We start from the raw sequence: 27,139 nt of genomic DNA, 5'->3' as shown, positions 1-27,139 counted from the left end.
TGGGGTTACTATACCGCCCTGGCATTTTACGGGCCCAAAACCGTGAGTAGTCTGGAAACCAAATGTCTCAAAATGACTGTTCAGGGGTATAAGCATCTGAAAATTTTGATGACAGGTGGTCTATGAGGAGGCGAATTTTGTGGAACCGGTCATAAGCAGGGTGGCCTTTTAGATGACAGGTTGTATTGGGCCTGATCTGATGGATAGGAGTGCTAGGGGTTGACAGGAGGTGATTGATGGGTGTCTCAGGGGGTGGTTAGAGGGGTAAATGGATGCAATCAATGCACTGGGGAGGTGATCGGAAGGGGGTCTGAGGGGGATCTGAGAGTTTGCTCGAGTGATCAGGAGCCCACATGGGGCAAATTATGGCCTGATCTGATGGGTAGGTGTGCTAGGGGGTGACAGGGGGTGATTGATGGGTGTCTCAAGGTGTGATTAGAGGGGGGAATAGATGCAAGCAATGCACTGGCGAGGTGATCAGGGCTGGGGTCTGAGGGCGTTCTGAGGGTATGGGCGGGTGATTGAGTGCCCTAGGGGCGGATAGGGGTCTAATCTGATGGGTAGCAGTGACAGGGGGTGATTGATTGGTAATTAGTGGGTGTTTGGAGGAGAGAACAGATGTAAACACTGCACTTGGGAGGTGATCTGATGTCGGATCTGCGGGCGAGCTATTGGTGTGGGTGGGTGATCAGATTGCCCGCAAGGGGCAGGTTAGGGGCTGATTGATGGGTGGCAGTGACAGGGGGTGATTGATGGGTGATCAGTGGGTTATTACAGGGAAGGACAGATGTAAATAATGCCCTGGCGAATTGATAAGGGGGGGTCTGAGGGCAATCTGAGCGTGTAGGCGGGTGATTGGGTGCCCGCAAGGGGCAGATTAGGGTCTGATCTGATGGGTAACAGTGACAGGTGGTGATAGGGGGTGATTGATGGGTAATTAGTGGGTGTTTGGAGGAGAGAATAGATGTAAACACTGCGCTTGGGTGGTGATCTGATGTCGGATCTGCGGGTGATCTATTGGTGTGGGTGGGTGATCAGATTGCCCGCAAGGGGCAGGTTAGGGGCTGATTGATGGGTGGCAGTGACAGGGGGTGATTGATGGGTGATTGACAGGTGATTGACAGGTGATCAGGGGGGATAGATGCATACAGTACACAGGGGGGGGGGGCTGGGGGGGGGGGGGTCTGGGGAGAATCTGAGGGGTGGGGGGTGATCAGGAGGGGGCAGGGGGGTAAAAAAAAATAGCGTTGACAGATAGTGACAGGGAGTGATTGATGGGTGATTAGGGGGGTGATTGGGTGCAAACAGGGGCCTGGGGGGTGGGCAGGGGGGGTCTGAGGGGTGCTGTGGGCGATCTGGGGCAGGGGGGGGAGAAATCAGTGTGCTTGGGTGCGACATAGGGTGGCTGCAGCCTGCCCTGGTGGTCCCTCGGACATTGGGACCACCAGGGCAGGAGGCAGCCTGTATAATACACTTTGTAAACATTACAAAGTGTATTATACACTTTGTATGTGGCGATCGTCGGGTTAACATCCCGCCGGCGCTTCCGTATGGCCGGCGGGATGTTGCGGCGGGTGAGCGGAGACAGGCGCCGTCGGAGGATCGCGTCACAGATGACGCGATCGCTCCGCCCATGCCCCTACAAGGACCGCCGCCATTTGTCAATACGGCGGTCCTTGCGGGGTCCACTTCCCGGCCGCCAATTGTCAATACGGCGGTCGGGAAGTGGTTAATAAAATTACTTTTAATCCACCTTTAAGCAAGAAAATACAAAACATAATTTTGATAGTACTTTTTCTATTACAGTACTTTTTGTACTTTTTCAATTGCAAAATGCTGAAAAGTTATTTTAAAGAGAAGATTAAAAATTATCACCTAGGGGAAAACTTAGGACAAAACGTGAATTGCATTTGGGCACTGGGCCCTTATTCATTTCACTTTATCTAAGCTTTATCCTCAGAGACAATTTTTCAACCTCTGTTTAAAATACCTTTTCAGCTCTCTGCAATTGAGAAAGTCCCAAAAGTAGGTGAAAATTTAACGTCAAAATTATTCTGAGTATTTTCTTGCTTAGTGGCAGCTTATTTGTTGATAAGGTGTGAAAACATCACCTAGGAGAAAATTATCATGAAGGCTTTTTTTAAAATGGTATCTAAAAATGTTAGTGTTCAGGCTTTCATCCTGCTTTTCTTAAGTAAATCCTAAGATTCTAGAATATAGAACCACGTAACATGTAGTTACATCCCAAAGAACTGCAACACGATTGATCATTGTGTCACAGTTGGGGTAGCTACATGGTGGTCTTTTGCATCAGACTTTGTGTACCTAAACGGCTACTAGAGATTCTGTGGCGTAATTGTGTAGACGTCCATAATTGAGCACTGCACGTGATAACTCTTTTGTCCACATTGATCTTCACTATGGGAGATAGAGATTATACAATACAATGTACACAAAAAGCAATTTACATGCTTTGCGACAGACTGAATAGTATTGAATTTTAGAATATAAACAAGACACTTACAATATTGGTATCAAATTATCCTATTGTAAGAATACTTTGCTCATAGAAAATCAAAACATCATAACAATAAAAGGCAAACAAAAGCGCAGTTGCGAGAGTCTTCCTTGCCATATTACTGCAAACCTTTTTAGCTGTGTTTTTCAGTACTTAGGGCCTTCTTCCATTGCTACTGGTGCTTGCAATCACGCAAGTAGCAACTTCCACTGGCTTGCGTTTGCGCCATAGCCATCCGGCCATTGCATTTGGAAAAAACAAAAACGCACAACTGGGAAATGAACTACGTGATTTACATGTAAAGCGTGGTGCTCGCGTGATTGGCAAAACTGCTGCAGTTCACTTTTTGCAGCAGATCGCAGCTAGTGGAAAAGGGCCCTTATTGTGGAGTATACAGTGCCTCTTTGCTCCGCTGTGAACAGCAGCCTTTGTTAGCAAATATTGAGTCAAGTGTTTTTGTTTTTTTTAGATATTGCCACCATTGACAAAGGATTATTCGTGCTCATTCACATAGATTTTGTCCACATTTTCTTGTTTTTTTTGTTTTTATGTCTTTCGTCAAGAAACTGACACCTGCCATCAGTATGTCCCTGGACATATAGCAATTATTTCTCTGATTTGAGGCCACATGATAGTTGAAAACCACCTTATTTAGCATGGCAGGGGCATTTTCCCTACCCTGTCTCATTTCAGGGTTTGCCTTTGAAGTTCATCTTAAAGACATACTTTATATTTTGCGGTCATTGTTGTCACCAATGGGAAGTGGCCCCACCTCCAAGCACAAGGTGTTCCTACCGTATATAATTTGGAGGTGCCCAAGATGTTATAAAAACTAAAATATAGAAAGTTGTGTAAGTCAAACATTACAAAGATGGACTAGATGACTAGACATAATCACACTGCTAGTATAAGGTAAACTGCCTCACCTTTTTGTGTAGAAAATGCTGCCTGAATGAGCCTGAAGATAGACGTTTTATGCGATGTGTTCAGTATCTCTGCTATAGAGGAACTGTAACCAAGGATTAAACTTCCTCCCATTCAGTAGCCGTTATCGACTTTGCCATGAGAAATCTTTACCTTTTCTCAAACGGATCAGGTGGCTCTGTATGGCTGATATTGTGGTGAAACCCATCCCACAGTGCGATGTTCAACACCTAGGTACTGAAATTACACTGTGGCAGCATTGTTGGAAATAACTGCTGTTTCCATCTGACAAAAAAGCAGCATCTCCTTCCACAGACATCACCTGCCATCAGTAAAGATGTCGCCACGTGATACATTTCAGACTGTAAATCAGGGAGAGGAAAGATTTTATAATGGGTAAACACTGACTAAATCATTTATAAATAATTATTGTAAAAATGAAGCACTTGTATGTTCCCAGAATGCTCTCTTGTATGTCCCAGAATGCTCCTGGACACGTCTTCTGTGTACAGCACGGTTTTTGCTAAAAAAGGTCTACCTATCTCTCCCACTACAGGCTCACTTTAAAGGTGGCCACGCAGGATTCAACCATGTTTCTATAAAAATGATTCATTTGTATAGAGAAAACAAAAATATCATTTTTTCTGAATTTTTCAAAAATATCTGGATGTGTGAAAAAATCAGATGAATCCTGTAGATCATCACTACATTATTTGAAAAAACATTTATGCACACCTGAACCGAGGCAAAGCAACCTAAGGTAAGAACGGAGTATGTTCTCAAACCTCTGTGTGTTTTCCGTTCCTCTCCTCACCCCCCTGGTCTCTGTAATCACTCTTTGAATTATGTAACTTTTGGAAAGTCAAATTTTACTACAGGAAGAGGCAGACTTTCTGTGACGTTTTCTCCCATCACCCTCCCACCCCCTCCCCACCCTTTCCCACCCTTTCCACTCACGACAGTGGGATGAGGGATCGAGAAGAGGAACGGACAATGCACTGAGGTATGTGAATCCAGCATGGACATACCTCTATGCTCACCTTAGGTAGCTTTGCATTGAGTCATTTATCTTTTAATTATGTATGTGTTTTTTTTATGCAACAAACTGCACAATGCTTTCTTTAGTACATTTTTAAACTGTCCAGAAAATGTGAGGACAGTGTGGATATTAAAATGACTAGCTTTCAAAACTGTGGATTGTACATAAGGCTTCTTCCTCAGAGAAAGCTGAAAATAGGAAGAATGTTTGAGAGCTTGAGTAGGAAGGGTTAATGGTAGGATCTTGGCAGGCTAACCTACTACTTATTAATATATGTACAGAGCTTACAAGAGAAAAAAATGACAAAGACTCTGTTTTGATGTCATCTTTATTGTGTGGAAGATGCTGACGTAACCATACAACGCGGGGAAAAGAGAATAACACAACGTCAGTCACTCAGTGGTCGCACCAGCTAGGTCTCCTCATGTTTCCCTTAACACTGGTTTTTGATCACTGTGGAGAAATGTTGTCCATCTAAAATATTGTAACATTTTTTAAAGAATTCTTTTTCTAACCGAGAAGAAAATGCTAACAGCCTGCACGTCTTCAGTGCTGTAATAAATCCTGTATATATGGTAATATATTTCATATGACATATATAATGGATGTAACTGTGTAGATAAGTAGAGCATATCTATCTGTATATTCAGGACTGTGTGTATTATAGATGAATGAACCTATTCCAGCTTATTCTGAAGAAAATCGCAGTAAAATGAAACATTTATTTTACACTCAGCAGGAAGAAAGCTTATTTTCATTCACTTCTGTGAAGATTGGGGTGGAAAATTAGCTTAGACTTTCATGTTCAAGGCTTGCATTCAGGTAATCATAAAGAGCCTATAAATTAGCAAGAAGCTGCATCTAGGTCTCCCAAAGGCAAGTTCTTATCAGATACCTTCATAAGTTATTAATGAGGCTTCAATCTCCCTTCTACCTTTACCATGTTTAATTAGGTTTCTTAGTCCCTAAGGCCTTTCATTTTCAACCGGAACTCTCCAACCTTCACATGTTCCCGTAATTATAAAACGATGCAGATACTTTGCTTTTAATTAAAAACATCGTTTAGCTGCTGCCTACTTCTTTTAAGGGTTTGATGCACTGGAAGGGTTAAATCTTAATCACGTTTACAAACTGCAAACACTTGCTCCACTTTGCTGTCTGGTTTGTACGTTCTCTTGTTTGGAACCCGCGAGTGATGGCACTGGTCAAAGAGTGAGGTAGGCGTGGCATTCAGGAAGACCTCTTATGAGAGTTTAATAAACGTTACCAACACTGACCTCATTTTTAGAAAAAAAAATGCTAATTGCTTGGCTGCTATCTTTTTGCTTCAGTAGTTGCCGTAGTTACATACCCATGACCTGGCTGCACTAATATAAGTTAGGCAAATATTTTTTTTAGGTATTAAAATGCCTGGTTAAGATGCTTGAAAAATATTGCTAACTGCACAAAAACATAAAAATAACTACATGAAAGGAAAGAAATTATGCATGTATTTTAGAAAATGTATTCAAAGCCTTTGGCTCTTTTCTTACTATGCAAGTTGTATTGCAAGTGCCGAAAAGTTGCATCGTACATTAGAAGTGCGTTGCCACACATGCAGTGAAGCATACAGTAGCATTGAAAGTATGCTTCACTTCCATTGTAAATGTCCATTTCGCCTTATCAGTGCATTGCATGCTGTGCATTATCCCCATGGAACCCATGGCATATATTTGCATTATACACACTGTGAAAGGAGCCTAAAGCAATGCACATATTTCCAATTATTGGTGCCCAAAATTGTAAAGAGATTTGGTAAGATTGTACAATCAAGATTGTATCATTAAAGGACACCTTAACAATCATTTTCGGCCGCTGTATGGAGAGGGAAATGAGGAGATAGGTTTGTGGTGCCAGCAATCCAACTGGACAGATAGCTAGAAAGGAAGCCAGCAAGGGCAGGGCCTACTGGGAATAATTTAGCTTTTTGTCCGAAAGGATCAGGAATAAGTATATCAGCCGAAAAAATAAATACGTAACTTGAGAGACCTGTTAAAATTCTAACAAAGTGTAACAGGGTCTCTTGGTCATGCTTTACAGAATTATTAAATGCGCTTAATCTCACCGACTGCGCCACTGTGGCCCTCATATCCTACTCTAACCTGGAAAAATATAATGCTACTTCTCCTTTTATAGGAGAAATGGCAAAAGCCCAAGAGTAAATCGAATGAAAATGTGCTCAGCAATGGGATCCCTCATCGCCATACAAAGATGGCAGAATTCAAAGGTCTCATACACACTTTACAGCATTAGTAAAGGCACTCAATCTCACGTACATTATATATACTGTGTGTGTATACATATAACATATATATACAGGGAGTGCAGAATTATTAGGCAAATGAGTATTTTTACCACATCATCCTCTTTATGCATGTTGTCTTACTCCAAGCTGTATAGGCTCGAAAGCCCACTACTTATTAAGCATATTAGGTGATGTGCATCTCTGTAATGAGAAGGGGTGTGGTCTAATGACATCAACACCCTATATCAGGTGTGCATAATTATTAGTAATTGATGCTTACCTGAGGAAAATGTATGCGTGCTCTAACACCAAGTTTTAACCCTAGCAAGTCTAATTATTAGGCAACTTCCTTTCCTTTGGCAAAATGGGTCAAAAGAAGGACTTGACAGCTCAGAAAAGTAAAAAATAGTGAGATATCTTGCAAAGGGATGCAGCACTCTTAAAATTGCAAAGCTTCTGAAGCGTGATCATCTACCAATCAAGCGTTATATTCAAAATAGTCAACAGGGTCGCAAGAAGCGTGTGGAAAACCCAAGGCGCAAAATAACTGCCCATGAACTGAGAAAAGTCAAGTGTGCAGCTGCCAAGATGCCACTTGCCACCATTTTGGCCATATTTCAGAGCTGCAACATCACTGGAGTGCCCAAAAGCACAAGGTGTGCAATACTCAGAGACATGGCCAAGGTAAGAAAGGCTGAAAGACGACCACCACTGAACAAGACACGCAAGCTGAAACGTCAAGACTGGGCCAAGAAATATCCCAAGACTGATTTTTCTTAGGTTTTATGGACTGATGAAATGAGTGAGTCTTGATGGGCCAGATGGATGGGCAATGGCTGGATTGGTAAAGGGCAGAGAGCTCCAGTGCGACTCAGACGCCAGCAAGGTGGAGGTGGAGTACTGGTTTGGGCTGGTATCATCAAAGATGAGCTTGTGGGGCTTTTTCGGGTTGAGGATGGAGTCAAGCTCAACTCCCAGTCCTACTGCCAGTTTCTGGAAGACACCTTCTTCAAGCAGTGGTACAGGAAGAAGTCTGCATCCTTCAAGAAAAACATGATTTTCATGCAGGACAATGCTCCATCACACGCGTCCAAGTACTCCACAGCGTGGCTTGCAAGAAAGGGTATAAAAGAAGAAAAACTAATGACATGGCCTCCTTGTTCACCTGTTCTGAACGCCATTGACAACCTGTGATCCATCATAAAATGTGAGATTTACAATGAGGGGAAACAGTACACTTCTCTGAACAGTGTCTGGGAGGCTGTGGTTGCTGCTGCACGCAATGATGATGGTGAACAGATCAAAACACTGACAGAATCCATGGATGGCAGGCTTTTGAGTGTCCTTGCAAAGAAAGGTGGCTATATTGGTCACTGATTTGTTTTTGTTTTGTTTTTGAATGTCAGAAATGTATATTTGTGAATGTTGAGATGTTATATTGGTTTCACTGGTAAAAATAAATAATTGAAATGGGTATATACTTGTTTTTTGTTAAGTTGCCTAATAATTATGCACAGTAATAGTCACCTGCACACACAGATATCCCCCTAAAATAGCTAAAACTAAAAAACAAACTAAAAACTTCTTTCAAAAATATTCAGCTTTGATATTAATGAGTTTTTTTGGTTCATTGAGAACACATGGTCGTTCCTCAAAAATACCTCTTGCCTAATAATTCTGCACTCCCTGTGTGTGTGTGTATGTATATGTATGTATATATATATATATATATATATATATATATATATATATATATATATATATATATATATATAATTACTATTTTGAATATAAATAGCTCATCCTCATAATAGAGTTACTTAATTCTTAAGACTTCATTTATAAAGGCAGTAAAAACAGTGTTCCTGTTCAGTAATCCATAGCCGCCAATCAGTTCCCATCATCAGTTCCCATCTGTCACAGCACTAAGAGATGATTGCTGATTGGCTGCAAGATGTGACAGCATGTTGCTTATTACTTTTTTGCTTTAATAAACCAAGGTCTTCTTAATCTGACAGGCTTTTAGAGATGCATTTAGCCGCGTAACAAATACTGTAAAATACCAGGTCACCCTTAATTTGTTCACCATTTCCTTTTATGAGATTTCAAGACATTTTAACCCGTCAGAAGAACAATAATCAGACAATTTATAGACCTGTCCAAGGTCAACGTCTTGCGGATTCTCACCGTCCCCACTATCTGTGTGAGGGATTCTGCTGGGAGCCGCTCCCAATCTCTTCTCATTAAAAGACTCCATGCCTCCTGTTTTGATACAGCAGTTGATAAATAGCATAATTCATTCTTACAGAAGCCGACATTAAATTGAGATCGATGGTGCCTAGTCATCCAATTATTTGTTTCTTGAAATGCAGAGTTTTTTTTCTTTGTTTTTACCATTCCACCATTTAAACTTTTTATATACATGGATGGTAATTAGATTTATTAAACTCTGCTTTTGATGTGCATAACTTAATTGTAGCCTGCGCTAGAAATTCCTACCAGCATGCCTCGTGATTTATTACATTTAAAAGGTGACTTTGAATTGTAGTCTGTTAGCTCATACACCAAATGCCTGTCCATTGTGCAGCAATATAGAAATAACACCAATCAAGCAGTGTATTTGATGAGATCACATCTACAAATCCAGTCTTTGGTCTTTTTTTTTATGGGAACTAAAAAATAACTGAGTATCCTAAAGCTTTTTTCTTTCATTGTCTTTTTTCTGATATGCTTGCATACATTTTTTTCATACTGCACATGCATTTATGTAGTGCTTTTGTTCACATTGTAGGTATGTGTACCGTACTACGAATGAAACCCTCTCCTATCTTGCTCCTCTGTACATTGCGTCATTCTTTTTTCAGATACCACGCTATGTGGAACTCACTCCCTAAAATACTTCAATACTCAGCCTTGGTAATGTTCAAATGCAGCTTAAAGTGTACCTGAGATAAAGAATACACAAGGATTTATACTTAACTGGGGCTTCTTCCAGCACCCGGTTGTCCATCCGATCAATCGCCATACTCCCAATCCCCTCTGTTCTTCTGCAGTCTGGCCTGGTAAATTCCCTGACTTTCCCAGTCACTGACCTTTGCACATGTGTGATCCCAGCCGTGCGCACCCCCGATCTTGCTTCCGTGAGTGTTCTGCACATGCACAGTTTGCTAAGATGAACGAACAGGCGTGTAGGGGTGGACTTCATTACTGGAGAAAGGAGGGGATCTGGATGGTAGCAATCAAGCAGACAGACTACAGGGGCTGGAGGAAGCCCCAAGTATAAATCCTTATGTATTCTTTGTCTTAAGTTTCCTTTAAAGAGTAACTGTCAGGCTGCAGAAGCTAATTTAAACCTCTATTCTCCTGTGTTAAACAGTTTAGAAGGAAGCCCAAAAGCCATTAGTGAAGATAAAAATCTCAGTTACCTTTGATGTGTGCTTATCAGAAAAGCTGTTATAGACCCATAAGGACGCAAGCCGCATACTAAACTGCAAAGCATTCTGGGGCCCTCCCCTCGGCTGCTAATGAGACGTTACAGCAGCTTGTAATCAGTCCAGCGCGTAGCACTGATAAATCTCCGGGCAGAGTACACTGCAGGAGTCAGCTATTGTTCCTAGCCACATGGCTCATTAATATTCACTGCACACTGTGTTGTTCAAGTACGAGCTTATCTGTGATCAGGAAGCAGGCAGGACATGACGACACATTTGACAGAAAAACATGGAGCCTGCCATGAGCTGTCAGGAGCATCTATCTCTGCATATACTATATACAAATTCTGTGAAATCCAAACGTGGACAGTGAAATGCATATGTAATGTAAGTACAGCCAATCTTTAGCTACTGATATATGTGTTTATTTTCTCTGAGACCTTATACCTAACAGCTCCTCTTTAAAGGACACTTGAGGTGAAAATTAACTGATGTGATGAACAATTGCATCTATTCTCTTTCTTCTAGAAATTACTTTTTCCCACATATTTATTTTATATTTAAATCTACTTTTTAAGTTTTTACTGTTTCTGCTCAGTGACACATTCATTAAAACATGCCAGAGTTAAAATCTATGAACTATTGACCCCCTTTATCTCTTTCCTGCTTTCAGAAGCCATTTTCTGCTAGGATAGTGTTTTATGGCTGTATTTCGTTATCAGTAATGGTTATGTTGTAGTCTGACCCAGTCCTGACTCAGACAGGAACTGTCACTTGCATACCTGATTTTTAAACCTTTCAGGTAGAGAAATAAAAAAAAAAGCAATTCAACATAGTTATTAGTGTGCTTGGCACTGTACATACACGTCTATCGCCTCATGTCACATGTCACCTCGGGTATCCTTTAAATCTGTCTTCTTTCAGGCTGGACCACACTATGAAAGGTTTGTGCGGTGCACAGCGATGGCAGATGCACTGTCAGCTGTCCGTTGCACACACTTTTTTTGTCTTCTGCATTTGACATCCCAGTCAGAAAGACTTTTCTAAATCTTGGCGGACACTTCAATAAGTTTGTGTTCATTTGTGTAAAAACTCTTTAATATTAAATAAATCATTTTTTGCAAAACCTTTTTTTTATTCTTTATAGATTTAGCCCAAATTAACATATAGCATATTGTCCAACATAATACAATTTAGCTGCTATTTTATTTTGCATCTACAGTAAGTTACACAGGAGAACTACATTTTATCCTGGTCATTTCCATTGCCTGAAAGAACTGTGCTGTAATATTTCAGATGACATTAGAGAGTATCATGCAGTTGGAGTTGGATTTGGCACCAGCTTTCATTCTGCTGTTGGAGAAATAAAAAAAAAAATCCTCATAATTTGCTTTTGGGTCTAAGGAAAATAATGATCAAAAGGTTCTTACGTTGCACTATTGTGCTGTCAGAAAAGCACCAGATGATTTTCAGTATACAGGTAATCCCCGGTTTACGAACGCCCAACATACGAACGACCCGCCGATATGAACGGCCCAATCCCGGCGCAATGACGTCATTTTCGCGTCGGAAGTTTGAAGAAGCGGCTTCATACTTTCCCTGAGTGCCGGCGTATGTCCCCGCAGCAGTGTTGGACTCACCTTCGAACCGAGTCCTACGCTGTCTGTCCTCCGCTCTCCGACTCCTGCTTCATATAGCCCCGTACAGCAACTGCTAGGTGCAGCATCCACTTGCTTTCTGTATGTCATGTGACATACAGGTTCCTGTATGTCACATGACATACAGGAAGCAGTGCGATGCTGTATCTCGCGGTGGCTGTATGAGGCTATATGGAGCAGGAGAGCGGAGAACAGACAGCGGTGGACTGGGGCTGGAAGGTGAGACCATAGGCAGAGAGCGAGGGGATAAAGCAGGGCACATGGGGGGGGGGGGGCAAACATAGTACAGAGGCACAAGGGGTAAAATCGGAGGCAGGGGGGTGACACAATCCAAAAGGGGGGTACAAACGGAGGCACAGAAGGGGTACAAATGACATAGGGGGTACAAACAGAGGTGGAGGCATAGAGAGGCACAAAGGGGGGACAAACGTGCACAGAGAGTACAGAGGCACTGAAGGGGACAAACAGGCATAGAGGGAGACAGGGAGGCACAGAGGTGGGCACATAGGAGGCAAAGCAGACAGAGATAGAGGACTCTGCTATGCTTCTTAAAGCATCAAGCAGTCACACAACTCCTCTTGTGTATCAGAGCAGTCACAGCCCAGCACAGCTTTTAAAACCTTCTATCCTTTGCTCCATCACCAACTTATTGCACCATCTAGAACCCACATTCCGTAGATATGCATACCAGGAATCCTGAAGTGGTTAAAGTACCTTTGAGCCCAACAAAATGCACCTTGGGATACATGTAGCCTGTACTGATAACTTAAAGCAGTATTGTCACCATAAAAATCAAATTTCAACAGCAACTGGTCTGAGTGTATAAACCTTCCTGGCGGTAACCCCGGGAGGCAGGATGTTTTCTCAGGCCCTGCTGGGCCGATTTGGACAATTTTTTTTTTTTGCTGCACACAGCTAGCACTTTGCTAGCCGCTGCCCCGCGCCGATTCGCCGCTATCCGCCGTGCCGCCCCCCCCCGACCCCTTGCGCAGCCTGGCCTATCAGCGGCAGGCAGCGCTGAGGGTTGGATCGGGACTCCCGATGACGTAACGACGTCTGTGACGTCATCCCGCCATGGCGACGGGGGAAGCCCTTCAGGAAATCCCATTCTTTGAAGAGGGTAGGGGGATGCCGCTGCACAGCTGCTATCATGTAGCGAGCCCTAGGCCAACAGTAGTGCGTGTGTACGCGCTGTCGGCGGACTGATAAGGCTGGGACTGATAAGGCTGTTTCTGAACGATCCGCTGAGCAGATCGTTTAGAAACAGCCTTATTAGCCCACCGACAGCGCGTACACATGCGCATACTGTCGGCTAAAGACCGCCCAGCGAGAGGGTCCGGCGTACCCGTCATTGCATTTAGTAGTGCTTGTGTACGCACCTTAATGCTGCTGTGGTGCCGGATTCACCACTATCTCTCTAAGCATCCAGTTTGTCTCTATAGTGTTGTTAGCTATTATGTGCAATTACAGATAAAACCTAACATTCATTGTTTTTAGTACTTTAGTGTTGTCGAAATAATGAGAAGTGCTGTCTGGTTACTTTGCATAGTGCCGTTTGTCTTTCTAAATGAAGGCCATTGTCTTACAAGGTTTCAACCACGGAAAACAAAAGCCCTTTTATGAATACAAGCAAAAGCGTGCCCATCTGGGCCCAGGTGGAATATCAGAGGAATATGAAAAGCTTTATAGTGCATTGCAAGTGACAGAGCAGAGAAATTGCACAGGGGGGACAAAGAAGAAGGGAAAAAGAGTGAAGGACAGCGGTGGTCTTAGAGAGAGAAGGTCACATAGAATGAGAAGCTGAAGTGAGAGAAAAAAAGAGAGGGCTAGTGGTGAATGAGACAGAGAAAAAGAGGCATGGGAGGTAGAGCTGGTAAAGGAGAGAGAAAGAGAGACAGATATACAGTATGATAGGAGGAAGAGGTGTGATAGATAGAGGAAGAAAGATAGTGAGAGTGCTAGTTGCGTGATTGTGCTGCATAGTGTTTTTGTTCTGTATAAGCAGAGTGAATAACAGAGAATAAAATAAAACTACTATTTTATTGGTCATTATTATATGACCAATGACTACACCCTGTCTCTATGCCCATATCACAGTTCCATGTGTTATACTATATCCATTTACATTTCACATTCTCCCTTGTGACCTTGCACCCTCTCTATTACCATCTTATTCTACAGCCACCCTCACCACATTGCAATGCACCAGACTTCCCCCAAAATTACATAATGAAGTCTCACACCATAGACTGCCTCCCACTTCGTAGCCTTATGTGTTACGTTGCTCCTCCCTATCCTACACTGCACTTCCATGCATTACAAAAAATGACCCTACAGTGTCCCGTCTCTCCTCCATATTAGACTCCCAGTTTTACACTGCTCCCATTATATGCTCTTCATACAGGTGCTTTAAACTCCTTTTCAGGATAGTACCAAATGAAGTGCTTCCCTTCTGTTGCAATACTCCTTATAGTTAACCGTCATTATAGTGCTCCCCAAATCTAGTTTCCTCTGTGTAATTTATACACCTAAAAAACTGATGAAGAACTTATTTGCTTTCATGGGGGAAAACTGAAGCGAGAATGAACAGATAAAAGGCGTGGTACGCATGGAGGCTTATAGTGGCCTCCATTTCAGTCTCTACCTTTATTATAGTCCTCTCGTTGTAGAGCTCTTCCCATTGTAGTGCCCCATCATATAGTGATCCCCTCTCCCATTATGATTTTTCTCCAGGGCAGATGCTTTTCAACCATAGGCTATATGGGAAATGCAACCAATCTTTTGGGAAAATCATGTACAGCCCAGAAGTGTGGTCCGCTTACTGCAGTGGATCTTTCACAGTCAGTTTTCCGACAAAAATGTCCATTTTCAACTGTAGTGGGAACAACGTCTAAGTCTTATTTTTTTAATTGGGTTCACTTAATCTAGGTTTAGATTTATATAAAAAAAATAGACTATGGGGCCTGTGTATAAAGGGGAAGTTACTGTGCCAGTAAAGTTATTTTATTTAAACTGAAATAATGGCCTCTTTTCATTGTATCCTTCCTACATGTCTCTTCCGCCTCACACTATTACAGGACCCCGCCCAGATACTCAATAGATACCCTTGAGGCTAAAATGGTGACATTACTCTGGTACGCTGGTGGCTTCCAGCTGGGGTCCTGCTATATGCTACAGAAGGATTGACTCATAATTGCAGTTTCCTGGCCTACTACAGTCACATCTAGGAGGTGCTTACTGAATAGGAAGAGCCAAGATTTGAACCCAGGTCTCCTGTGACAGAGGCTGATCCCTTAACCGTTACGCTATGCAGTCCTGCTGAAAAAGCTTTCCATTTTTCGGATTGCCACTTTTGAATTACCTTTACAGTTTATATATCTGTACTTAAGTGCCAATCGCTAATGTATTACTGTTATTGATTTGTAAAGTGCCAGCATATGCTGGTATGGTATTTGCTATATTGGGACTTGTGCCAAGTTCATATTGGCAAATACCATAGGGGAGATGGAAGACCGTGGTGTTTGTTTCATATATTCTATTTGCCATTTTTTGTGGAAGATCCTGGTTTGAGAAAGTAGCGGTACACAGCTGTCATGAAAGTCAATCAGCCTCCGGTTTTCATTGGCAATGCAAATCTGTGTTTCAGAGCAAATCTAGTTTAGAGGTATTATATTGTCTCTGTTCTCTACATTTTAGATCCTGATCAGCAGGGAACAAAACCCTCAGACATTATGAAACTGGCAGTCAGGTTTTTGAAAGTGGAAAACCAAACAGCAGTAGTCTCTACTTCAGACTCTATTCCTAAGGCTTTGTCCATATTGCGTTCCATCTGCGTGTCTGTCCGCGCTGGCCGGTTTTTGAAGCCTTTTTTTTCCCGATTTCTCTGCGTTGGATGATTTTATTAAGCTCTTTTCCAAGAGCTTTTGCAGAGCGATTGCGTTTTTTCACTTCCTGACGTCAGTCAGTGATCTCTTTGATCCAGAAAAGAATAAATACAATGTATTTATTCTTAAAAACGCCAGCGCAATCGCTGCACAAAGCGATTTTGTGAGTGTTTTACATTTTCCAATACCTTCTATTGAGGCGGAATCGCCTCAAAAATGGCCCAAGCACCGCTTATCTGAGCGGATCGGAAACGAACCGCTCAGTTGTGATCTCTTTCATAGGGAATCATGGCACAAGCGCTTTCAGGGCAATTTTGAAAATCGCCAGCGCTTAAAAATGGTCAAAAACGCCCCTAGTGTGAATGAGCCCTAAGTGAGCTTTTATGCTTTACATCATATTTATGTAGAATTGTGAAACTTTGAAAAAGGTCCACAAGCTTTCAAGCCATTGTTGAAGGATCATCATCCAATGCAGCTAATTTTGATCTGGTTAGATAGCCTCTGTCATGGTTGCCACCCATGACAACAATGAATTCTATCTTAAGTTTGACTTTTTTGATTGACTGGCCTAAAATGTAGGGGTTTTATTGATTTTTTTCTAATCCACTGAATAATAGGTTCTACTGCTATCAGAAAGGAGAGGGATCCACAATTTTTCAGGCAGTAATTATGTAATTGCCTTGTTTTTTATCAATGGTCATTAATTATCACTTTCAATCTGAACTATTGGGCATTTCTGAGGAACAGTTGATCAACTTTGGTGTGTTTTCCAACTACTTACTACAGATTTACAGACTAATCCCTGCCTATATCATTAACACTTTAGCAGGCAATTTATTTAGAGCCTTGCAAGTGCTCCAGGCCAATGTATTTTAGCACATTTTTGCATTTAATACATGCTCTTATTATCTCGATTGGACTATTGCAATATATTGCTTGGTGGACTTCCAACTAAGCGACTAGCACCGCTCATTTCTGTACTGGACTCAGCTGCTCGACTTATTCATCTCTCCTCTCGCTCTTCCTCTGCTGACCCTCTCTGTCAAGCTCTTCACTGGCTACCATTTAACGAGAGGATTCAGTTCAAACTCTTAACCCTAACCTACAAAGCTCTCCACAATCTCTCTCCCCTGTACATTTCCTCACTAGTCTCCAGATATCAACCCAACCGCAATCTCAGATCTGCACACAAGCTTCTTTTATCCTCTTCTACAATTACCTCCTCACATTCACATGTACAAGACTTCTCACGTGCCTCACCCCTCCTATGGAATGCCCTTCCACAGCACATCCGCCACTCGCCCACCTTTGAAATCTTTAAACGCTCCCTCAAAACCCACCTTTTCCAACAAGCATATTCTCTAGCTTAGGCCATGCACCCACTAAATAACCTAAATACGCACTGCCTGTACACTTACTGTATACTTCCCCCACCTCTTGTTTCCACCCCATTCCTTTAGATTGTAAGCTCGTAAGAGCAGGGCTCCCAACCTTTTGTGTCATGGAATGTTATTCATTTAATTGCTTGCACTCTGTTAGACATTTATACATTTTAGTCATCATGTTAAATTTGCTATTGTAATCAGCAGTTCTGTATTTTGTATCTGTTCATATTTGATGTATATCATTGTCTGTATCATTATGTATCCCTTGTTTGTTTTCTTATATTGTACAGCGCCACGGAATATGTTGGCGCTTTATAAATAAATAATAATAATATTAATAATTTATTTATTTGTTACATTTTATTGCTTCTAATTCGTGCTGCTGTAATGTGTATTTATGGCCACTTGTCACTAGGGGGCAGTGTGTGACAATAACAGAGGACTTCTGCTTTCAGTTTTTATATTTTCTGCTAGCAGAGAGAGATCAGCGCGTTCAAAGAACTTACAGCACAATGAGTTTTGCCGACTGAGGTCAAAAGCAGTGCACTTATGAGATAACTCTGCTAATGGGTTTTAAATATCATCAACATGCACACGCCAGCTATTAAAAAGTATATGCAGATTGTATTTCTCTGTACGGTGGGATCTTGCTTTTAAGTCTGATAACAACTCACATTTATTTTCTACATACAGTACTTTGTTTCCTTTTAAGAGAATGCCTCTCCTGAAAATGTCTTTTGCAAGTTTATGATTCCAATAGAATTCTTTAACGCAGTCAAAGCAAACGAGGAAAGCAGCTTAGCTATAGATTGGAAATAATTATTTTAACCACAACCAAAATCAAGCAAGGAAAACAGCCCAGCACATAGCAAAGTGACTAAATAGCAATGTTTAAAGCAAAACGGCAATCTGATAATGAATCATCTGTAATGTGAGGGTGACCTTCTGCCTACTTAAAATAGTGTGTCATTTGGCATGAAGATAATTTCATCCACTATTCAGGGAACATGTATGATGCTGAGCAAGGTCATCACATATGTGCATGTACAGCTGAATGCTCAATGGCAGTTATACCATTCCAAGTCTTTCAACAGCTGGTATTCTGTGCACAGTAATTCCTTGGTTGTATCTATGTCAACACAAAAGGTACGTATTGAGTTTTGGAGGGTGATCTTGTGCTCTGATGGCGTTATCTTTGTACGGAAGAGTAAGGACTAAAAGACAGCAGGTACAAGGCCTTATAAGCAGATTATAGGTACAAACCTTGTAAACTGTGAGTTAGAGAATATTTTAAAAGAAACCTGTAGGTTAAAATAAAAAACGTAGATACTTAGCCATGTAGATGGATGGTCCAAAGGCTTCCCAATGCATTTTGTAGCCCGCTGCTGCTGTTCAGGGTCCCTCTAAACTATTTTGACTAGAGTGTACGTTGGTCGGTACATGTGATTTTGTGCAGCTGCACAAACGCGGCTGTACTTGCGCATGCTCTGTATGGCCACACTTGTACATGGACAGGAGTGCAGCCACATCGAGGAAGAGGGCCCTGGCCAGTGGCAGTAAGGTTGATGAGGACATAGGAAGCCACTAGACCATCTAGAGGCTTCACTCTACATAGATAAGTGTATAACTTTTACGAGTTAATATGTAAGGAACTTCTTTTCACTTAGGTTTGAGATCATCCCATACCCTAGTGCTTCTTTGAAGCCACATTCTAGGTGAAATAAAACCTCACTCATGAAATCCACTTTGTTTCCTAAACCAAAAGTTATAGTGGCAGAAAACAAAGTTCAAGACATTTACGCCGCTCGAAAGGCAGGAAACATGTGGATGGACTCCTCCTCTGTTCTAAACTGCAAGGCGTGGTGCACCCTAGCAGAGTGGCAAGCCTAGCCTTCACAAAATTACTATTTCACAACCTCCCAAACATTTCAAATTACATGATATATTTTATTTACAACTCCTACAGTTACTTCAGGTTTAGGTCTGGTCAGAAGAGGGGTGCTGGATTAGAGAGATTGATTTATCTCTTTTTAATTTTGTTTTTGATACCTATATTACGGCCTCAATTTTTTCCTTTTTTTTGTCTCTTTAAAGCTCTATGTAGATATAAGTACTCTGAAAGACAATGGACATGAGCTTGAAAACCACATCGACTAAAGATTTCAATCCAAGGTTATTCAGAACTGTGCTTTTACTTTACTAGGTAAACTTTCAAACACTTCCAAGGCCTATGATCCTGATTTAGTAAGGCATTTCCAGTTGGGAAATCAAAACTGATTCTGCAAACCTAGACTAGCTTTTCTTTGCCTGCTATTATATGATAAAAGATTGAAGGTCTTATCTAGATCACTTTGAAATACACCGGGGTTTGCTAAAATGTTAGTAAATTAGCAGCTGAGTGAATGCAATCTCATGAAGGTGCCCAGTGAGATGATTTTTTTATATATATAACCTTAGACTGTCCTTGATTTATTTAAAAATTATCTACATATATTCAATGATTCTTTTTTATTGTATCCTTCCTACATGTCTTCCCCACCTAACACCATAAAAGGACCCCCACCCAGATACTCAATATATACCCTTGAGGCTAAAATGATGACATCACTCTGGTCACTCTGCAGCTTCCAACTGGGGTTCTGCTACCTTTTACAGAAGGGTTGCCACATCATTGCAGTGCCCTGGTCTGCTGCAGTCACATCCAGGAGGTGCGAGGCACAAATTCCAGTCATCCCTCACTTTCTCACTTATTGGTACATGAGTGTGTCTGGTGCTGCTCCTAATCATTTTTTTTTTCTTTACTGTTAATGAACATTGTTATGACATTGTACGATTAGCGCCTGAGTTTCTGAAATGTGCCACAGAAGATAGTGGGAGGAGGGGAGATTGCCCTAACATTCAGACTCCTCCTTGTTCTTTCCTATTGGAGATGTGGTCCATGGAGAATCATGCCATTGGGACGGTGTTATCCATTGCTGGTGGGCGGAGGATTTCGACAGTCCAGTGAGGATGTGCCTGCAAAGATTAGGACCCCTGAGCACGTGTGCAGCTAGCTTATATTAATATTCTTTCTTGTTCCTCCCTGTGGGCGATGTAGTCTGCTGGGGCAGCATTATTACAGTTACATGAACTTGCGGAACCCGGAAGGTGTGTGTCTGACCTAACCGTCATCCTCTTAATTTTTTGATATGAGAAGATCAGATCAGAGAGAATCGTCATGTTGGGACAACATGATCTTAGCACTGGTGCGAGGAGGATTTAGGCAGTCCACACAAGTATCACGTGATCTTCAATTTTGAGGACCTTTTAGGTGGGTAGTTTTGAAAGGGAGTCATCCTTGGGTTTAAGTGATGGAAGTGGGAGGGCTTCAAAATAATCTCCAAAGCAGGATTTTATTAATTAAAAAAAAAAAAAGAAAACCCTTTCCTTGGATCCCGATTGCAGCAAAAAGCATATAATTCATAGACCTTTTGCCAAACCAGACTATAATCTCATATGATCCAAGTGATGGCTGCAAACCCTAACCATTTCCTAGCAGATCCTTTTTAAAGGCACCGTAAGTGTAAAAATTAAATCTACCACATCAGGACGGAAGGCAAAAGTTACAATAAAGTAGAATGAACAAAATGTTTTAAAACTGTTCTTCTGTGTGACAAAATCCAATGCTATATAAATAACCAAAAATCTTCTTAATAATAATAAAAAAGGTCAGTTTTTAATGGGAAAAGTGGTACAACCCCTCCAAATGCAACAATATACACAGATGTAAAAACCATCAGGGATGGTCGGAAATGCAGAAGTGTCTTACCGATTTCCGGGGAAATGGTCCAACACTCTTTCCAATATCCAGGAGGATCTGAATTTCCGACTGTCTTTTTTTTTTTTTTTTTTTACTTTTCTGTCAGTAAAGTTAGTGAAATCGGGAAAATGTTTTTGTGGAATCCACTATTATACATAATCTTCCTGTTGCTTCAGAGTCATCTGGCCTTAAAATCCCATGGTAAACTGATTTCCACTGTACAATAAGGATTCTCTTATTTGTTTAATACTTTCGAGTCTTGTGACTGGCTGAAAAATTCTCATTTCTTAATAATCCATGGAATTCAGATTTTTTTTTTCCATGGGAAGCCAATTTCCGATCAGAAACTCGGAAATCTGAATTCTATGCAAATCGTAAACTCATTCCTAAGAATCCTTCTATGCACGAAAAACCTCAGTTTGTGTAATGTCAATCCATGTACCTCACATGTGACCATAGGAGATTCTGTGTATGATTCCACCCTTCAGGATCATTGTAGAGGTTTTCTTTTGTGCACAGCATGGTTTTCACATCATGATTAATATTGTGACTTCTTGGATGCTGGGCTGCTTTCTTTATCTGGCTTTTGTTGTACGTTGATGATCTCTTTATGGTCACATGCCATGACATAATGTTACATCTTATTATTTACCTAGCTTCTTGAAGTAAATGGATTCTGCTGCATAGAAACAAATTGTGATGGCGTATCCAACTGTGTCCGATGTCACTGTGACCTCCTTGCTGACAGACTTTGAGAACACAATTATGTATATTGTCTCTAAGAGACACTTTAGCTGTGGTGTGCAGAGGCTGCAATCATCTTTCATCTCTACTCTTCTGTGTATCAGCTTATTAGGACAGCAGGATTTTCTTAATTAATCTGCACTTCATGAGGTCTGTATAGGAAGACTGCTGACTCCAGTCTCAGGGGAAATGGCACTACTAAGTGGACTTGTTAGTTGACGACAGCCAGTCAGCTTGGGGCCTCACTGAGTGCCATCGTTATTCTCCTCATCCTTACTGGCTTATTTATGTCTTGTTGGAATTGGACATATTACCTCTATGTGACAAGAGATCTGACAGGCTGCTCAGGAACCGATCAGGCACCGAGAAAATAAATATTTCAGTCATGTGTGAAATAGGACTTCTAGTAAAAGAGAGGCATATATGTACACACATTTTCCATTATGGGATAAAGATGCTCCTCTGAGAAATATTCAAGGCTGATCTGTAAAGTGGTTTAACCTCCTTGGTGCCTGTTTGCTGCTATGGTCTGTTATGGCTGCTTTCTGCCTTGGATGCCTCCCTTGAAATGAAAATAAATACATAAAAAGTTTTATGAAAAAAAAAGCTTTCAGCCTATTGACTTTGCTGGCTTTCCAAGGCAGGATTTTTACATTTGGCGCCCCTATTATTATTATTTAAGTAATTATATAGCGCCGACATATTATGCAGCGCTGTACAGAGTATATTGACTTGTCACTAACTGTCCCTCAGAGGGGCTCACAATCTAATCCCTATCATAGTCATATGTATATATCGTGTAGTGCATGTATCATAGCCTAGGGCCAATTTTGGGGGAAGCCAATTAACCTATCTGTATGTTTTTTTGGGATGTGGGAGGAAACCGGAGTGCCGGATGAAACCCACGCAGACACGGGGAGAACATACAAACTCCTTGCAGATGTTGACCCGGCTGGGATTCAAACCGGGTACCCAGCACTGCAAGGCGAGAGTGCTAACCACTACGCCACCGTGCTGCCCCTAGGCCAGTTATATTGTTGTTCCCCTCCTATCCCATGTACAGCCCCCTCATCCATATGTAACATCCATGTACAGCAGCCCCTCTTTTTCATGTACAGCTCCTTAGGGCATCAGTTTCCTTTTGTCATGTGATGCCCCCCATTTTTAGCCTCTTCTTTCACATGTAGCAACCCCTCGTTCATTTTTAGGGGCCCCCTTGGCCCGCAGCGGCCCGAGGCCCGATCCTTTGTGGCCTTTCCAGAAATCCGTTCCTGCACAGGGTGGTCTGAACCGGCTGTGACGTGTCCTGTGGGGTCTTTTGTTTTTTTATTTTTATTTTATTCAAGTCTGAAACCCTATAACAGTTAGCCGGGGCAGTCCTTGGTCACCTTAGTGAAGCTAGATTCCGGGGCACAGATGAGCCATCATCATTGCATCTTCTCTGTCTACCTCATTATTGTGCCAGAGCCACACAGATATGATGCCCTGCCCCTTTCCAGAAGAGGTGCGCACAAACACAATATTAGTGTCACCTGCATTGCAAGACTGCAGCCATCCAGTGCTGCTAGCAAAGAATGTTACAGACACAATATGGTATCAGATACAAATCTGTGTCAAAACAATCAGCATATCCCAGGCCACCATTAACCTCCCTGGTAGTATGATTCCTTCCTGAATTTAGGGTCTAAAAGTGGTACAATTTTTTCATTTGCTTTTAGATCGTAAAAGCAAGAAAAAAAATCGTACCACCAGAGAGCCTGCAGCAGCCCCTGCACTTACCTCCCTGGGATCCAGCACTGTAGTTCTCCCTCTGTCCTCCAGGTGGCGCTGTAATCCTGTAGTGAGAATGCTGGCTGTTGTCATGATGACAGACGGCGATCTCACCACAGCCTCCGAGGACCATAAGGAGAATGGCAGCCGGTGTTTGGATCCAGGGGAGGTGAGTTGATATGCCTACTGTGCACAATGATCTGACTATACCGAACGGTGGCTGCCACAAGTCAGGCTCGGGGTTACCGCTCTAAGCTGCAGTTTGACTCAGGGTTTCTGCTAAGGAGGTTAAAGGATACACCCGACTTACAAACGACCCGCCGATATGAACGGCATGGATTCTGTGTTTCCATGGGCACAAGTAAAAAAAAAATCTTCAAATTGGACTTGTAGTTTTTGAGAAAATCGATTTTAAAAAAATTCAAAGAAAAGATGGCTTTTAAACTTGTATAAGCAGGTACAGAGGGCAGAGGTGACGCAGAGGGGAACACTGGAGGCACAGAAGAGGTACAGGGGATAGAGATGGCACAGTGCTCAGACTTAAGAACAGATTCAGGTTAAGAACAAACATACAGTCCCTATCTCGTGTGTGTATGTATGTATGTATGTATGTGTTTATATATATATATATATATATATATATATATATATATATATATATATATATATATATATATATATATAAGAATGTAATCAATAATTCTCAATGTACTTGTGTTACTGGTCTTGCTCTTGATCTAAAAACAAGCTTATCCTCTTACTATTTACATTACAAACATGTCTTCCTCAGGGTTTTGAAGATATTATAAGGCTTTCAAAACAGGGATGGTCAGTGATTTACAAATAATTCCTGAGTTGAAGATTATGCAAATGTATTCAAATTTATGCAGCTTGAAAAATGGACCAATCAAATCTCTCCAAAATAATTGAATTTGATTAGTCCATTTTCGAAGCTGCATAGGTTTGCGTACTTACCGGTAGTTTGAATATTCCTGCATCAATGCAGCACTATTTGCTTCTTGTTGACTATCCCTAATTGAAAATAGATGCAGTAATTATGTTAGAGCATCAGTTAAACCATGTTGAAGCAGTGGGAAAGCATAGACCGATGCTTGTTTACGGTCAATATAAGCACAACCTAATAGCTTACATATACTGTATGTATCAAGGTTAACAGGCCTGTATCTTAAAAAAAAACAAAAAACTAATTTTACGTTATGTTAAACCCACTTAACACATTAAGAATATCAGTTTGCTTTTCTGCAGTGGTTGAGCCAATAATCAGATCTCAAGCTTATAGCTCTTCGCTAAATAAATACAATTTTCAGGGTTTGTAAATGACTGGTATGGGACTTATTTCTTTTTAGTAATTGGTTTAACCCTAGCGGCAAATGGCATTTGAAGAGGTGCCCCTTGCTTGACCCATTATTAAGATCAGAAATAGCCCCTCTCCCGCTGAGTTCACGAAGCACAATTTACTGTACTTAATCACTTAAGGTTCAAAAGAGGAGTTAATTACTCTTAAATAGCTCAGAACACTCATGTGCGCCATCATAACTGTCACCTGTCGGGTTTAATAACAAATACACACTTACCCTAAGTAGAAACACATGGAGCTAATTGTGGCCAAGCTGACCTCTGTCTTTAGATCACTCCTCCAAGCTTAGCAAAGGAGCTGGAGATCTGAATATACCTTCTGGGTAGAAAAGTCCCAGAGGAGAGAGAGTGTCAAAAGGTCCAGCTTCCCTGGTGAATGTTATTCAAAACTTCCATCCTAATGTGAACAGTTCCGTGTGTAGGTGATACTCAGCTGTGCTGTAATAGTCATCTCTTCCATACAGAAAGCTCCTGGTACAGAAACTGATGATTGTGTAGTGTAACCTCCAGTATCACAGCACAGAGACAGCTTCGGATTATACTTCTGATCTCTGTATTATGGAATGGTCAGTTCTCTTGTCTGGGTCAGATAATGATACTTGACAGTGTTAAATGCTTTCTATTAATACAAACACAACAGTGCAATGTGCGCTTGAGCGTAATTGAATTGTACAGCGAATGCGCACGTTTTGTTGGTATAGTGAAGTATTTATAAATGAAGAGTAGACTCCAATTTAAGCTAAAAAAAATAAACATTTTTTATTAATGGGTGCTGAGAATGTGCCCGTCATGTTGCTCATACACTATACAATCTGGTTGTACCAATTTACCCAATTTTGAGTCATGCTTTTTGCATGGGGTTCTATTAGAATAATCAAATTTTCGTTCAGACTGTAGATCTTATTACATATATATTAAACGGAAACCTAAAGCAAGAGGGATATGGAGGCTGCCATATTTATTTTATATTAAACAATACCAGTTGCTTAGCAGCCCTGCTGATCTATAGGCCTGTAGTAGTGTCTGGATCACACCAGAAACAAGCATGCAGCTAATCTTGTCAGATGTGACTTTAATGTCAGAAACACCTGATCTGCCGCATGCTTGTTCAGGGTATATGGCTACAAGTATTAGAGGCAGAGGATCTGCAGGACAGACGGGCAACTGGTATTGCTTAAAAGGAAATAAATATGGCAGCCTCCATATCCCTCTCATTTCAAGTGTCCTTTAAGGAAATTGAACAAGGATTGTACAGTTAGTGTACTTAGCCAACCTCATGTTGACCATATATGTAGTAATTTTAGCTGTTTTTTTTTATTAAGTAAACAATCTAATCACATAAATCACAAAAGGAAGCAATCAGTGATTTCAAAGGCCTTTTTTTAATCATTCCAAATTTAATCGATGGGATAGTATTAAAAATTGTGATCAAACGCTTACTGATTATGTGCATTTTATGGACACTTTTCTTTAATCTAGTAATTAATGTATGGTACCTCTAAAGGTTCACATACCTCATATATATCATATATACGTGAGCAGTACAAAGCTAACAGTTGCAGCACAGAGATAGTTATTAGATCAGATCTTTGCCGATCTGATATTAAGTGTGGCACTGTGGCATGGCTGTAAATATCTTTTGTTTGCCATACCTGCTGTATGTATGCCCAACTCTGAGCATCCTACACGTGTACATGTATGTGGACTGTTGTCCAGCAGGGATGGGGACTCAATTCCTCAGTTTGGGGCCAATGTTCTGTCATTGGGGGAGGAAGAAGGGCTGAGGGTACAGCACATGATGGAGTGGCATGGTGCGGGCAAGGTGCATGGGAGAACAATGCCCTAGCCTAGGCACCAGGGGGGATTGGGGGCCACAGTACACACAAGATTTTTGGCTGAGGCAACCTCAACTGGCTGCCTTGACTGATAACCGTCTGGCTTTTACATAAGCTTGAAGAGGAACTTCAGCCTAAACAAACATACTGTCATTAAGTTACATTAGTTATGTTAATTAAAATAGATAGGTAATATAATCTCTTGCCCATCCTGTTTTAAAAGAACAGGCAAAGGTTTGTGATTTCATGAGGGCAGCCATCTTTTTGGTTGAAAGGAGGTGACAGGGAGCATGAGACACCGTTCCAACTGTCCTGTGTCCTGATCACCCCTCCCAGCTGCTAGGCAACCAGAACAAATACATCGGAAATCCCATCATGCTTTGCACAGCATCAGCGGAAAAATGCCCGGTCAGTTCTCTTTGATGGGGGCAGAGCTTAGCTTCTGTGCAGCTAAAAATGAGGCTTGGGTAGGAAAAACAAAGTTCTGATGC

At 41.5% G+C, this 27,139-nt stretch overlaps 1 protein-coding gene across 2 annotated transcripts in view; it reads left to right on the top strand.

Annotated features, from left to right (window-relative positions):
• Nucleotides 1-27,139, top strand: part of COMMD10 (COMM domain containing 10) — a 528,807-nt gene that overhangs the window by 199,930 nt on the left and 301,738 nt on the right. The gene's annotated exons all lie outside the window — the stretch shown is intronic.

This window comes from Hyperolius riggenbachi, chromosome 1, assembly GCF_040937935.1.
Source record: "Hyperolius riggenbachi isolate aHypRig1 chromosome 1, aHypRig1.pri, whole genome shotgun sequence".
Lineage (NCBI taxonomy): Eukaryota > Metazoa > Chordata > Amphibia > Anura > Hyperoliidae > Hyperolius > Hyperolius riggenbachi.
Note: the sequence above shows the minus strand (reverse complement) of the source record. Positions and strands in the feature narration are given on the sequence as shown.